A 15318-nucleotide genomic window follows, 5' to 3' on the forward strand; every position below is an offset into this window, starting at 1 on the left:
GCTTCCTCGGAAACAGCTGAACAGCTCCCTGATTGAATGTTTTGGTGCACAACAAGATCATTTCCTCTCTGCTTAGTTTAACCCACTTTGCTTAACCAAACTCAGGTTCTGCTCTGAGCACACGTTGTTAATTTATTCCTGGTTTTTCTAAGGCTCACATTACAAATGAATTTTTGATTAACTTATTGTCCCAATTTTATCTCGACAGAGCTGGTGAGAAAATGATCAGAAAGTTGCTGTGCTGTGAAAGCGCTCATTAATTTGGGATATCCAGTTTGGCCTCAGCAGGAATGGGGACAGCAGGGCAGAGGAAGAGACACTGGGAAGGAGAGCTGAGGGAGGAGGGATGAGGATCTTTTGGCTTGGGATGAGAGAGCAGAGATGGATGCATAGGAAAGGGGAGAACACGGGGGTTTGGGTGTCACAGAATCCCAGACTGGGTTGGCTTGGAAGGACCTTAAAGCTCCTCCAATCCCTCCCTGCCGTGGGCAGGGACAACAGGGAATAAAAGGAAACTCCAGAAATGACAGGGCTGGTGCTGGCAGGGATCTATCCTGGATTCCTCAAGGGTCATCTCAAAGAACATTTCATCTTCTCCAGCAGCCCTGACCTTTGCAGTCCAGTGCCGTAAAACAAGACCTGGCTGTCCTACCTGCACCATATCCCACATTTCCAGAACGTTCATCCTCTAATCCGAGTTTTTTCCAGGAGATTTTTGATCTGGCAAAGGAGACACATCAGCTCTCCAGCCACCGGCACGAGGGATTTGTGTAGATGTGCACAGAAGCAGCTGAAATCAGGGCAAAATCCAGATTTATATTTCTGTTGTGGTGCTGAATTTATTCCTCCCGCAGCAGCCACGGAACCAGGAGCGTTTCAAGGCCAGCAGCAAAAGTGGCTGTCCAGGATCCAAGGTTGTTAATGCAGCCCCAGCTCCTCACTCCGGTCACTCCCAGCTGCTTTGACACACACAGAGGGGAGAGGAATCCAGGAAATCTGCCCCAAAAGGGAATTTACTCTTTCCACGTGCTGAGCTACAGTGCCAGGCCACAACCAAAGCCACTGCAGACACTTCTGGGCGCTCCCATTCCCACAGGGACACCGGCACCTTCCTGTTACAGCGGGGACGCTGTAACACGATGCACCAAACAAGGAGTCCCGTGGAAAATAAATATATATGGACGGATTCTTGCTAGATGTTTCAGAGATGTTTATTTCTCCAGCCTCACGGCCGGGCTGTGCCGAGGGTCCCTCACAGTCCCGGCTGTGCCGAGGGGCCCTCACAGTCCCGGCTGTGCCGAGGAGCCCTCACAGTCCCGGCTGTGCCGAGGGTCCCTCACAGTCCCGGCTGTGCCGAGGGTCCCTCACAGTCCCGGCTGTGCCGAGGGTCCCTCACAGTCCCGGCTGTGCCGAGGGGCCCTCACAGTCCCGGCTGTGCCGAGGGGCCCTCACAGTCCCGGCTGTGCCGAGGGGCCCTCACAGTCCGGGCTGTGCCGAGGAGCCCTCACAGTCCCGGCTGTGCCGAGAGTCCCTCACAGTCCCGGCTGTGCCGAGGGTCCCTCACAGTCCCGGCTGTGCCGAGGGTCCCTCACAGTCCCGGCTGTGCCGAGGAGCCCTCACAGTCCCGGCTGTGCCGAGGGTCCCTCACAATCCCGGCTGTGCCGAGGAGCCCTCACAGTCCCGGCTGTGCCGAGAGTCCCTCACAGTCCGGGCTGTGCCGAGAGTCCCTCACAGTCCCGGCTGTGCCGAGGGTCCCTCACAGTCCGGGCTGTGCCGAGGGTCCCTCACAGTCCGGGCTGTGCCGAGGGTCCCTCACAGTCCCGGCTGTGCCGAGGAGCCCTCACAGTCCCGGCTGTGCCGAGGGTCCCTCACAATCCCGGCTGTGCCGAGGAGCCCTCACAGTCCCGGCTGTGCCGAGAGTCCCTCACAGTCCGGGCTGTGCCGAGAGTCCCTCACAGTCCCGGCTGTGCCGAGGGTCCCTCACAGTCCCGGCTGTGCCGAGGGTCCCTCACAGTCCGGGCTGTGCCGAGGGTCCCTCACAGTCCCGGCTGTGCCGAGGAGCCCTCACAGTCCGGGCTGTGCCGAGGAGCCCTCACAGTCCCGGCTGTGCCGAGAGTCCCTCACAGTCCCGGCTGTGCCGAGGGTCCCTCACAGTCCCGGCTGTGCCGAGGGTCCCTCACAGTCCCGGCTGTGCCGAGGAGCCCTCACAGTCCCGGCTGTGCCGAGGGTCCCTCACAATCCCGGCTGTGCCGAGGGTCCCTCACAGTCCGGGCTGTGCCGAGGAGCCCTCACAGTCCCGGCTGTGCCGAGGAGCCCTCACAGTCCGGGCTCAGGCTCCTTCCCGTGCAGGGAGCACGGAGCAGACAATGGGAGCGAGGCGGGGCAGGGGCTGGGGAAACCTCGTGCCTCCCTCAGGGCCCCTCGCCCGGGGCTCCATGACCGGGGGAAAGGGACCCCGACACCTTCCCAGAAATCCTTCAAGGCTTTGTTATAAACAGAGATTATAATATTGGCTTCTCGCAAAGTATAAAGGTAGATATTATATAATGTTAGAAATGCTTTTTTTGCTGTGTGGATGTAGTTTTCTCTCGTTTTAGCAAGAATGTTAGCAAGTGTGAGCAAGTAAGAGAACCTCCAAGCGAGCAGAGGATGAGGCCCAAGGAGCTGCTGATCAACACTTTGTCCAGAGAACAAAAGGGCCCAAAGGCTGCTCCGCCCGGAGAACGGGCGGCCAGGAGGGTCCGAGAGCCGCTATCACCGCTCTGCCCGGGGGGCAAAGAGGCCCAAAGCTGCAATCAGCCCTGACTGTCTGGAGAATTAAGAGATCCACCCTACCATCGACTCTTACCTAGCGGGCCCAACCCCAAGAATCAAGAGAAATAAAACCACAAGGCAGAAGACTACGCATGCTCTAAAAAGGCGGAACCAAGGAGTGGCCATGCAGAACAGCTCCAGGAAAAGTTTTAATATGCATAAAGAACAGACAGTAAAAATGGTATAAAAAGGACTCACCTTGAGCATCAGGTGTGCTCTTGGCAGAGCGCCAAGGCACCTGGCCATTATCCCTTTGCTTTATTTTATGTGTCTCTTACTGTCTTTATATTAAACCCTTTAAATTCTCACAGGAGAGTGAACCTCGTTTTTCACAGCTTCCAGCCTCAGAGCACACCTGCAGCAAGGAATTCCATGGGAGAATTCCATGCCCTGTGCAGCAGCTGTTCTGTGCGGTAGTATTAGCTGTAACTCCTTCAGTTCCTCTGGAGTGCTCCTTACTCTCCCAAATGCAGGTTAATTAGGGATTTCTGACTTCCTCCCTCCGGGTGATGTATTTTCTGTGCTCCTACCACACACCCCTCGCTTGCCTTCTTCCCGGAATAAGGAATTCAGGAGCTGCCAGTCTTCCTCAGGAGCCATCTCAGAGACAGGGGAGCAGCCTGAGGATTCCAACCACGCCTCGGAAGCCTCAGGCCTCATTCCACATTGCCCGATGAGGCTGGATGCAATTAAAATCAGTGAGACTGACAGATCAGCAGTGCTGGCTAAGCTGGTTGTGCACGTCGAGCTCACCCAGGGACAGACTCTTCACTGATTTTTTTTATTAAGTCGATTTTACGTCTCCTAATAAAGCCAAGCCTTCTGCTTCGGGTGGAAGGGAAGAGCAGCCCCACACAAACTTCCTGCACGATGAGCTTTCATTTCACTCTTTGCCTCCAAATTTTGCTCTCCCCCTGCAGTCAACATTTATAACTTTATCCAGTGAGGAGGAATTGGATGGCCTCGTGTTGATGGGAAAATTCGCTTTTAATGATTCTGGTTTTAGTGCCTCCCTGCTCAGCTGGGATTAGGAAAAGCCACATTCCCTATTCCCTGCTCCAAGGGGAGATGGGGACCCATTAAAGGCGATGAATCTCTGCATGGGGAGAGCACCTTGACAACAGCGTGGACATGGAAAAAATCCCATTTCCCTGGGAATGATCTCCTTGTGTCACCCACCTGCAGCCAGGGACATCTTCCACTATCCCACGGTGCTCCAGCGTGGCCTTGGACACCTCCAGGCATCCGGGGGCAGCTTCTCTGGGAATTCTATTCCAGGGCCTCACAGCCAGGAATCACCTTCCTAAAGTCCTACTGCAGTCAGGTACTTCCTGAAGCACTGATTTCCTGGGAATTGGAAGTTTTCCTGGAGGAGACACTGTCAACACTGTGTCAACACTGTGTCAACACTGTGTCAACACTGTCCCTGTCCCTGGTCAGCAGCCCCCTGAGTGCCACAATCTTCAAATTATTGATACAATTCCCAACCTGTTGCAAGCCTTAAAATAGAGCGGATTGAGGAAGTGGCGAATCTGATAAGTGTGAGGAATGTGAGTGGATTAGTCACGGTGGATTAGGAGCAAGCATTTGAAGAAAAGCTTAAATGTAGCATAAAAATATATTAGAACCTTTTCAGACGTTCCTTATGAGCTCAGCTCTTTGGCAAAGTGTTGGGGAGAGTGAAATGGAATAAAACCAGAGGAAAAACTCCCCTTGCACCAATGCAAACGGGGAGGGATTTGCATTCCCAGGCCTTTGCATATGGATATGGATATGGATGCATTTATATAAATATGCATTCAGACACACACGTTATATATAGATTTTTTCAGTTGACATCAGACACTTCAGCAAGCAGCAGGGTATAAAAATATGAAGGGAAAGTTTTATGAAATGCAGGAGACTGAAAAGTTCAGCCAGCAAGGAAGAAATACAAACTATAAACTGGGGCTGAGATATAAACAAGGGGTAACAAGGGCTTTGCCAGGTTTGTTCCGACCGGGCGATGCAGAGATTGTCACAAAATAACCCCAAATACCTGGAGCTGCTGCGCAGAGGGATGGATCCTCCCTGTGCTGAAATCCAGGCCTCTGCACAGCCCACAGGGAAGTTCCACACCAAGCTCAGTCTCCAGGTGCCGACGCCCAGGTTCTCCTGGGGAAACCTGCCGTTCTCCCTGCGGCAGGCACAGGGCGGTGCTGGCTGTGTTGTAGCCGAGATGCAAAGAGCTTTCTCTGCTCCCACGAAGAACCAGCTGTGGCTGAATTCTCCCTGCAGCAGGAGCAGCTGCACTCCCTGGTTCCTCTGGGACAGGCCCAGGTTCCCCCTTTGCTGGGGAAAGAAAAGCAAGGACTGGGAAGTTCTGCCCCAGCCAGGACTGCACTGCACTCCGAGGGACTGGGCTTTGCCTCTCGCTGCGCTCCGATGTGAGGGTTGTTTTCCTGGTGTGAAATCCTCCTTTACATCATCTCTAATCCAGAGGCTTCATTAAGAAGTTGCCAAGAGTCAACATTTTGACTGTTTCAGCCTTTAAGTGCCAAGGCTGGGTGATTTTCTGCAAGCTGAAGGAAGGGAAGTCCCTCTGTAGGCAGCTGCCACTTGTTCCATGGCTGCTCGGGCGGTTTTTGTCTGCAGCAGACACCCTGCCCTGGGTTTTTATCCTCCCTGGACACATCAGCCCTCCTGGCTTCCTTGGGGCAGCTGCCCTGGGGACCAGGGCCTTCCATCAGGTGTGCTGCTTTAGGATGGAGCTGCTGTGGGGCAGGATGGAGTTTCCTTTGGACAGAAAGCTCCTGGCAGCAGAGGAAGGAGCCAGCCCACTTTCCAAAGCTCATTTCTGTCTCAAAGTGTGGACATGAGGAAGGTGGCAGAGGGTGGGATGTGACTTCAGCGCAGATGGAAATGCACAAGAACAGTTGCTTAGCACCTATAAAAGTCAGGCCCACTCCTTCACAAGAAGTGTGTGTATTTAGGGATCCACACTTCAGAATCCACGCTCGAATTTTGGCCTCTGAATAACCTAAACCCATCACAGCTTTTTTGGAGTGTGTGGTGATTAAATAAACAACGATATTAAAAGTCACACGGATCCTGCTGCAGCAAGCAGGGGACAGCTTTTGTGTTACCTGTGCTTGGGAGCTTCCCCAGCCATAAAGGAATGAGAAAGAGCAGGGAGAGGTGCTGTGGAAACCCAGTTCCTCGAGGATTCCTCAGCCAGTGGGACAACAGGGATCAGGCAGCAGCCTCCAGCCTTTGTCTGAGCAGGAGATGCAAATGAAAGATTGGAGACAGAGGCAAATATTCCACCTGGACTGCTGGATGTGGGTGCTTTGGGATGGGGCTGCAGCATCCGTTTCTCTGGGGCTGATCAATACAACACAGCAGGACACAGAGAGGAATGGGAAAAGGCTGTAGAAACCTCGACAGGACAAACGTGCTCAAAAAGCACTCGGAAGCTGAAAACATTTCTTTCACATCCCACTCTATTTCGTACTTGATTAGGAAAACTCACCCGATAAAAGGAGAGCGAAATTACCCCGCTTAATGGCACAGATAAGGGAAGGAAGCAGCAGCACTGAATTCCCATCAGCGTCCCTGCCTTTGTCTCAGGCTGTTCTCCCTGCCTGGCTGCGCTCTCACTATCGCTGCTGCCGGCCGTGACTAACTCGGCTTTTCTGCCGGTGACCTGATTCTGCACTGACACGCTCCTCCCAGCTGGGTGAAGCTCCCCATGTGATCCATTCTTCCCCCTAAATAAAGTTGACAAATTCGCCGGGGCTCAGATGGTGCTGCCGAGGGGGTGTGGAGCGGTTCCACCCTCGCTGCAGCTGCGGCACCACCGCGCTCCCGGCCAGCGCCGCCGGCTCCGGGGCCACCGCGGGCCACCGGCCGGGCTCGGGGCGCCCTGCCCGGGCTGCCAGCCCCAGACAGCCCCCGGTGTCCGGGGAGGAGGTGGCCGGAGCAGGTGAGTGCTGCGGCGGCTCCTTTGTGCGGAGCCGCGGGCGCGCTGCAAGTGCGGGAGGGAGGGAGGGGGCAGCTCCGAGATGGACCCAGCCCCAGCCCTGCGCCCTTCCCGCTGTGCGCAGGGCACGGTGCCCCTGCCCGCCGTGCGCCCCTTCCCGCAGGGATGCCCCTCTGGAGCTGCTTCCCGGCACGGCCGCTGTGCCCGGCGCGGCGGCGATCGCCCGGCACGGGCAGCGCCTGCGGCAGAGCCCGGGGCTGCTCCGCTGCATCCCGGCCCCGCAGCCCCCGCGGGCGACACGGCGCTGGGGCTGGCACCGGCGGGCAGGGCTGGCACGGCACGGAACCAGCGTTCAGGCTGGCACGGCACAGCACCGTGATCCCCGTGTGCAAGGCTGGCACGGCACAGCACGGTACCAGCGGGCGGGGTTGGCACGGCACAGCACCGGGCAGCGTGGTACCAATGTGCCGGCTGGATGGCACGGCTCGGCACGGTCCCAGCACGGCTGGCACGGCACTGGGCAGCACGGTACCTGCCTGGCACGGCACTGCGATACCTGCGTGCAAGGCTGGCACGGCACAGCACGGCACCAGCGTTCAGGCTGGCACGGCACGGTGGTACCCGGGGTGTGAGGCTGGCACGGCACCGTGCCAGGCAGCGTGGGACCGGTGTGCAGGCTGGCACGGCACAGTATCAGCGTTCAGGCTGGCTCGGCACTGGTGTGCAGGCTGGCACGGCACCAGGACAGCCATGTGCCGGGCTGGCACAGCACGGTACCAGCCTGCCGGACTGGCACGGTCCCTGACAGGCTCCAGGGCTGCTCTGCCCACCCCGCTGCCCCCAGCCCGGCCCGAGGCCACTCGTGTTCCTCTCTGGCGGTCCTGCTCTCGTCCCAGCTGTGACCCTCTTGCCCCGGGTGCCAGAGCTTCCCGCACCCCGCCCTTCCCAAGGAGCTGCATCCCCCTGCTCCCAGCAAAGCTGTGCCGGGCACCCCGGGACGCACCTGCCCCTCCTCTCCATCCCCGGCGCTCCAGGGATCCCTGACCCTTCCCATCCTCCCACACCTGCACCCCAAACTTGTCCCGCTGCCGTGCCTGCAGCTGAACCCCTCGGGGCGCCCTTATCCCCTCCCAACCCCAGCAGTGCCATCCCTAACACACCCACTGATCCCACAGCGCTTTTCCCGTTTGGAATGGGATTGGAAGCTCAAAGGAAAGTCAGTGCTGTGAGCACTGAATGCTCCAAGTCTTCATTCCCTCCTTCAGCCTCGGCGCTGGGACCAGTTCACTGCACACCAGTTCAGCTCCCTGGGCTGCAGATGGAGAGAGGAGGGAAGGGTGCTCCTGCTCACCTACAACTCTCAAATCCCACAGAAACTATTCCCAGTCTGTGCTGTGGGAAATGTGATTTTATTCCAGAAATGAACAGACAAAGTAGCTGCCTCTAAACTGACACTCATCACTCCCCCTCCCAGCCCCTGCTCCCTCCCACCCTTTAACTTCTTCTTTTCCTGCACAATTTAAAGGTGAAATTCCTTGAGTAGTGAATTTATTGCAGTCCTAGACTGAGCCTGTTCATCAAGAGCAGGAGAGTTTTCTTTTGGAAGGAGATGGATGAAAATTGGAATGTTCAAACCATCTTTTGCTCTTTGCAATATTTAAAAAAACCCCAAATCTATCCCTGCAGGAGTTTCAGTCAGATTTTAGATCCAAGAGAAAGGCTGCAGTGTCCCAGCTGTAATGGCTTTCCTTGCTCGTGGTAGGGCAGGAGAAAATGGGAAAGGACAGATTAAATAGGGAGGGGGACACAAAACCAGACCTAATTTGTTCATCCCTTCACAATTAGGCCAGAATTAGAACCCTCCTCTGCCTGCACACAAAATGGGAATTTAACAAAAAGGCCATTGATTGGCTTAAAATTATATTTAATGAGGGTTCTTAGGTTTGGGCTTTTCATTTGAGTTCAGCTCTAAACAGCTCTCAGTTTTCATTTCCCCTCTAATTCAACAATTAATCGTCCACCTGTACCTGCTCTGTTTGTTCTGGCTCCAAAAATCCTGTAACTTTGGGGCAAATTGAGCCTAAAAACAGCAAATGGGGGAAAAAATCACTGAGCAATTTAAGCTCAGTGTAGATTTGGGGACTGCTCACTCCAGGATTTGTGTTTTCACAGAATAACAGCTAAAATATGGACCAAGGGAAAACTCCCAGGGTGCCTCTGTACCACAGGATGGAACTGCCCCTGATTCTGGAGGGGAAGAACAGCCTAAAAAATGAGTCTGAACTAAATCAGCAATGAGTGAACCACAAAATATAATTTCTAAGGGACAGAGAATCCCCATTTTGCAGGGTGTTCTCTTTAGCTGCTGATGGAAGCCTGCTCCTGTAGCAGGAGTGGCTCGTCAGGAAAATCCACCCTCCAAAAAGAGGAGCAGTGGTGCTGCTTTGAGAAAAACAACCTCAACAGAGCTTTCAAAAGGCAGCAAAGCCTCTTTGGAAGGGAACACCAGGAAGGAACGTGCTCAGAGAACAGCACCTGGACATAGCACTGTTCTCCATGCTTAAAAGGGAAGAAATCCAGACCCCTTCCTAGATAGAAATTATTATTATTATTGCTATTATTATTGTTGTTTTTGTTATTGTTATTGTTGTTATTCCTGTGAAAGGAATAAGCCCCAGTGTCTCCTCCTCACAGGTTTGTGCCAGCTTGGACAAGCCTCATCCTCCCACCTCTGGGGAGCATTTCATGGAGATTTAAAGCTCCCCTAAAAATGGCATCCAAGGATTCCAGTGGTCAGGATAATAAACTTCCCTCACACCACTCCTGCGAGGATTCCAATGCTCAGGATAATAAGCTTTCCTCACATTTCCTGGACAAGAAGGCTAAAATACCTGCCACAGGTACCTTGCAGTGACTGGTTTAGGGAGGGAAACCATCAGGTGTTCAGTCTGTACACGGCCTAGGTGCAGTTTGTTCCTGGGAACAGGAGCCATTCCAGAAGGACTTGGACTTTGCACAGAGCAAAGCTCAGATTTGCCAAAACGGGCAGTGCCAGGGAGGCTGTGATCACACCTCAAAAGCTGCTGCTGTTTATCAAATCACACTCAGGCTAAATTAACACATTAAACTAGCAGAGGTCACCAATAAAATCAGTGGGATGGAAATCAACTTCAGAGAGAGCCTAAAGCCAGACACGGCTGTGGCTTCAATTAATTTGCACTTAGGGGTTACTCAATTAAAATAAAAACCAGAATTAGCCTCGCGTGGGTCCTCTGTAAACAGAGTGCCCAGGAAAGCAGCACCTTCCATTTATGGCCCTGCTGAGCACAGCCCTGCCCACAGCAGCTCCTCTGGATCCCAGAAATGTCCTGAGCAGTGGCACAGCCTGCAACTTCCACCTCAGTCATGGAAGTTTTGCTCAGGATCTTCCGAGGGGGAGGGAAGATGGGATCAGGTTCTGCTCTACAGTTACCTGGTTTTGTCCTACACAAACCATCCCTCAAAGTTATGTGAGCCCAGGGCAGCTCCCAGGAGAATCAGGATCCCACCAGATATTGATCTTTTTATAGGAACATAACTTTCCACTGGCTCAGGGATCTGGCCAGTGCTGGAATGAGTGATCCCAAAACTCCCAGCCTTTTTCTCTTCTTGCGTAAGACAACTTCAGGAATAGTGCAGACAGAACACTCTGAACGACAACTGAGAGCAGAGATTTCGTGTTCACTGGGATAAAAGCAGGGCTAGAGTTTTGTACACTTAATTAAAAGATTAATTGGCTTGCTCCAACCTTTCTCTAAGGTGCCAGTTCCAGCACTGGGTGTAATCACAAGGGGTTTATGCAAATGGCGTTTCTAGGGGTGGAAAAATCAAATACAAATCTTGTTTCCTCCTTGGAGATTAACAATAGAGAAGAAAGAGGCATGAAGAGGTTTAATGTGAGGACCTTGCAGGTAAATCTGAGGTGTTTAACACCTGCAAACCTGGTGCCACTACAAAAAAAGTGTATGGGAACAACACACACCCCGAAGGATACAGAACCTCCCAGGAACGAAACTGAGCAGCACTCGGGAGACGTGAAACCTGCAGATTTCCAAAAGTTCTTTAAGCATCCAAAAAGAAATACCTATATATTTATGGGTTATTTTCAGTACTCTTAAATCCCCGTCCTTTGTTCCCAGATGAGTTTAGAGAAGAGGCAGCAAGGCAAAAACATCTCACAGTGTGTTTTTCAAAGCCTTCTCCCATTCCTTCCTCTCCTTTCCTCCTCCTTGTCCCCCTTCCTCTGCTCCCACTCCCACTGTGCCTTTTATCTGCAGCACAAGTGTTGGAGTTGATGTCTCGCTCCCCAGCTCTGGAGGAGGAGGAGAAAGAGCCATTTCTGTATCAGGTCTAAGTATGAGGGACACCTTTCACACAAGTGTTTTCACATCAAAAAGATGCAAACGGAGAGAGAGGAGCTGCATTCTTCCCTAATGCAATTAAAATGGAAGAGGCAATTTGAAAGGCAGCAGAGACATTTATGAGAAAGCTGAAGGCAAAATGAAAGCAAGCCTGAAACTATGTTTAAAAAATCAATATATATTTAGGGTCACATAAATGTTGGGAGTAATTCAACAGTGGGAAATGCACGGTGAATGGAGGGATGGGGGCATGAGACACACAAAGACAGAACCCAAGGTTCTCCTGCTCCTGCAGGAGAAATCAAAGAGATTTTTTCTATCAACTCACAAGGAGCAGGTTTGTATTTCAGGGCAGTCACCTTTCCTTTGGAAAGCTGTTTTTGTGCTCCTTTGAGAGCAGGGCTGCTCCTTTTCCTCACTGCTGCTGGGTTTATGTCCTTATCAGCCATTCTTTATCAACCCCACCAGGAAGCCCGAGTTATCCCACGGGTCAGGGATGTGCAACCAGCTTCCCACTGGAACAAGGGAGCTGCAGCAGCTCAGGTGTGATTCCTGCCCTTCATCCTTCCAGCAAAGCTGGAGATTCCAGACATTCACTAAACTCAGTCCTCCCTTGGAAATAAAAAACCAGTTATCCTAACAGTATAAAAGCCCCAAACTGAATCCAATAAACCAAAACTCTGATCTCCCACACGGTATTTTGACTTTTTCATTTGGTTTTTTTTAAGGAATACAATGCAAATCATCATTTCAGTCTTGAATGTAACACTGATAACATCATTATTACCACGGCTGGCAAGGTTTGCCCTCATAAAAGGGAGGACTCTCAGGGAAATCAAAAAGCTGTTGATGAACATTCTTATCTCTCTTCAGTAATTCAGTATTTGACAGATGCCAATAACCTGAATTAATCTTGAGACACTTTGGGATTTTTAACTGTCATTTGCCTTGTTCCTCTCATATAAATTGCATCCAACCCTCTCTTACTTTCCACCCTCAAAAACTATAAAAAAAACCTTCAAAAATCTTTTTCTCTCTGAGGTTCTCCGAGGTCAAACTTGGAGAACAAAGGGAAGATGATGCCTGTCCTAAGGATATTACAAATCTAGGAGCAGATTTTGTCTTCCCCATCTTGTACTGAGTTGTACTTTACTTTATAGGTTGGTAAAAAAGACAAAGGAACATGAGCCAGGGTAGGAAAGTCCATCCCAAGGCAAGGACGTGCTCCACCAAGAGCCTGAGCTTACCTAAGTACCGGAGTAAAACACTATTATTTCATTAAAAGCTTTAAAAATTAATTCGACTTCCAGATATTCTAATGTGCTTGCACGAGAAGTTTATTCTAACAAATCTCCAGGTTTTAAAAAATCTCATTATTTTTATCAATACTTGAATCTTTCTAATATATTTTAATGGGAATTAAATGTGCCCAGACCTGAGATCCTGACTGGAATGTTTGCAACGCTCAGGCCAGAGCCACCGAAGACTTATGACTCACACAAACCCAAGCAAACAACATCAGCTTCATTTATTCTCTGCTGTTGGAAGTCAGTTAAACCATGGGCAAGGAAAAGGGTTTTTGGGGGATTTTAATGGACAGTGTTCCCCTGAGGATGTGTTGCCAGTGAGATTCCAGCAGATGGGATGGGAGCTGTGTGTGATCATTCCAAGGCCTGAACCTCACCAGACTCCTCTCGGCTTCTCCAGCCTGGAGAGGCCCCTCTGGAGCACACCCACCACTGCTGTCCCTGCCTGCTTCCTTTCCACGCTGGAATTGTGTCACGAGCAACTCCTTCACCCCAGCAGCCCTTCTGCACCACCCCTCACATCCACACCCGCCCACGCCGATTCCCAGGAAAGAGCTTCTCCCTGGCAGCTCCCCTGGCACCGCTCCTGGCAGCACAGACCGAGCTGGGGCCTCCAGCCATGGCTGCCAGCTCTTGAGGTTTCTCTCACCCTTTGCTCTCTGATCTGGTTCCCCAGTCCATCCCTGAGCAGCAGCAAGGAGCATTCCTTGCCCTCAGGAAGCAGTGCTGGCACTGCCATGTCACCCATGGGTTTGGTCACAGTCACTCAAGAGTTCACAGCACAGCCACCAGCAGAACCCTCAGAGGTTGTTTCGAAGGGATTTGCCCATAAAAGCAGTTTCCTTCCCCAAAATGCAGCTGAAGCACAAGCAGAGCATTGCAGATTTAAGATTTTAAAGCATTCCTGGTTTGGTTTTGAAAGTCCACCTCTCTGAACTGATGGGGGAGTTACAAACAACATCCCTGCACCTTCCTGGAGCAGCACAGAACCAGCTGCATTCTGACTTTGTATCTTTTGTTTTCTTCTCCCCACAGGAGTCTGACAGCTGTCGATACAGATGAGATGAGATCCAGGTTAAGGCAAGTATGACAGGATCCCATTTCTCTCAGTGCTGAGACATTCCCCCTATCCTGGACTTCCACGTGGAAGGTGGACACTGGGCTGCTCCATAAATCAGAGGGGCATTTCTCAGCCTCTCAGGTGCTTTTGTTGCAGTTTCTTTCTTTAGGCTGCTTGAGAAGGATGTTGAATACATGGCTGAGGAGCACTAAAATATTCTGTTGCCATCCTCTCCTGACGCATGGCTTGCCAGCAGTGCCACTTGTAGGCATTCATCAAAGGTGCCTTGGTCCCTGATGTGAAATGAGCCTTCAATCAGCTCTCCCTCAACTACAGCAGAATCTGAGTTCTAAACTTCCTTGAAAATCCCCATTTCTCTCTGACTCCGTGAACATATTGTTCCAAACTGGCAGGAACTGTTATTTACATCTTTTAGCATCAACAGAATGCTGAGCCATATAAACAGTGGTTATTACTAATCAGAACATGCTGCTAATTAGTAAAAGAGACCCTCAGCTCTCTGTGAGCCTGAGTGGGATGAACTTTATTTCTATAAAGAGGATGAACTGCATCCTCTCACAGAGCATCTCCAAACAATGAGGCTCCAAGATCTCTGAAACCTCATTTTGGCCTCCAAGCATTGTGGAGGGGGTTTGGAGCAAGCTGAAATAAATTATCTGAAATAAATAGCCCCGAACATACTACCAGCTCCTCGAAGGAAAATACCCCGGGGCCAAATCCTCCTGTCCTGGCAGGAAGCAGGAGTCAAGAGCAGAGCAGCCTTGTTCCTCAGGTTTAACTCCAAAATGGGATTTGGATCAGGGGAGGGAATGGCAGAGCAGCTTTGGACCTCAGAACTGCTCAGAGGAGTGAATTTTTTAGGCTTTGTCACACACAGCACATATCAAAGGCAAACGACTTAAAAGTCTTTGCAATTCCGTCAGAACTGTGGAAGGGTGGGGGGGTTAAATTCTGGTTTACAGCTCAGTGCCTGGAGGGGAGCTCACCTCTCAAATAATCCGGCATGGTTTTTCACCCAGGCTCTTTCTGCAGATCCCGGATTTGCCATCAGTGAGGAAACCTCCTCAATTCCCAGGCCCTTTCTCCAGATCCCAGACCTGCAATCAGCGAGGACACCCCCTCAGTTCCAGTATAATGAGGACTAAAACCCCAAATTCAAACCCTCTCCAGACAAGCCCAGTCTGAGAGCAGAGAGGGGGAATGAAACCCCTTCTTAACATGAGAGCTCCTGTTTGCAGCTGATTTTGTTAATGTTGGGTGATGTTACCAAAACCAAGCCTGCCCAAGGTCACAAACCAGGCCTTTGATTTCACTTTCTTCTGGGAATATTCTGGGAAAGAAAAAAAGAGTCTTTCACTGAGACAATTCCTAAGACAGAAAGCACACTTGTTGCAGTGCTTGTTTTGCATTCAGCCCCAGGACAAGCTCCACCACCACTGGAAAATTGATTGGATTTTCTCCAATTATCTCTTGCAGAAAACAAGGAATCCCAAACTGGCAGCTGGCTGAGCCTTCCCTGCCCCTTGATGAAGAAAGCAACACATTCCTGACCTTAACACCTGGGATAAAGGTGACCTGTGCTGGAAGCTTTGTGCAACACGCTGCTGTTCCTGCACTCCCTGCCTTCCAACCCCACTCCTGAGCGTCCCCTATGCCTGCGGAACCCAAGGGGAAAGCTGGCCCCTGCGTGCCCCGGGTGACAAGGGAGTCCTAGTTCTGCTTCTCCAGGGATTTTGAGAACAGCTCCTGAGTCCC

Source organism: Coloeus monedula (genome assembly GCF_965178545.1).
Source record: "Coloeus monedula genome assembly, chromosome: 12".
NCBI lineage: Eukaryota > Metazoa > Chordata > Aves > Passeriformes > Corvidae > Coloeus > Coloeus monedula.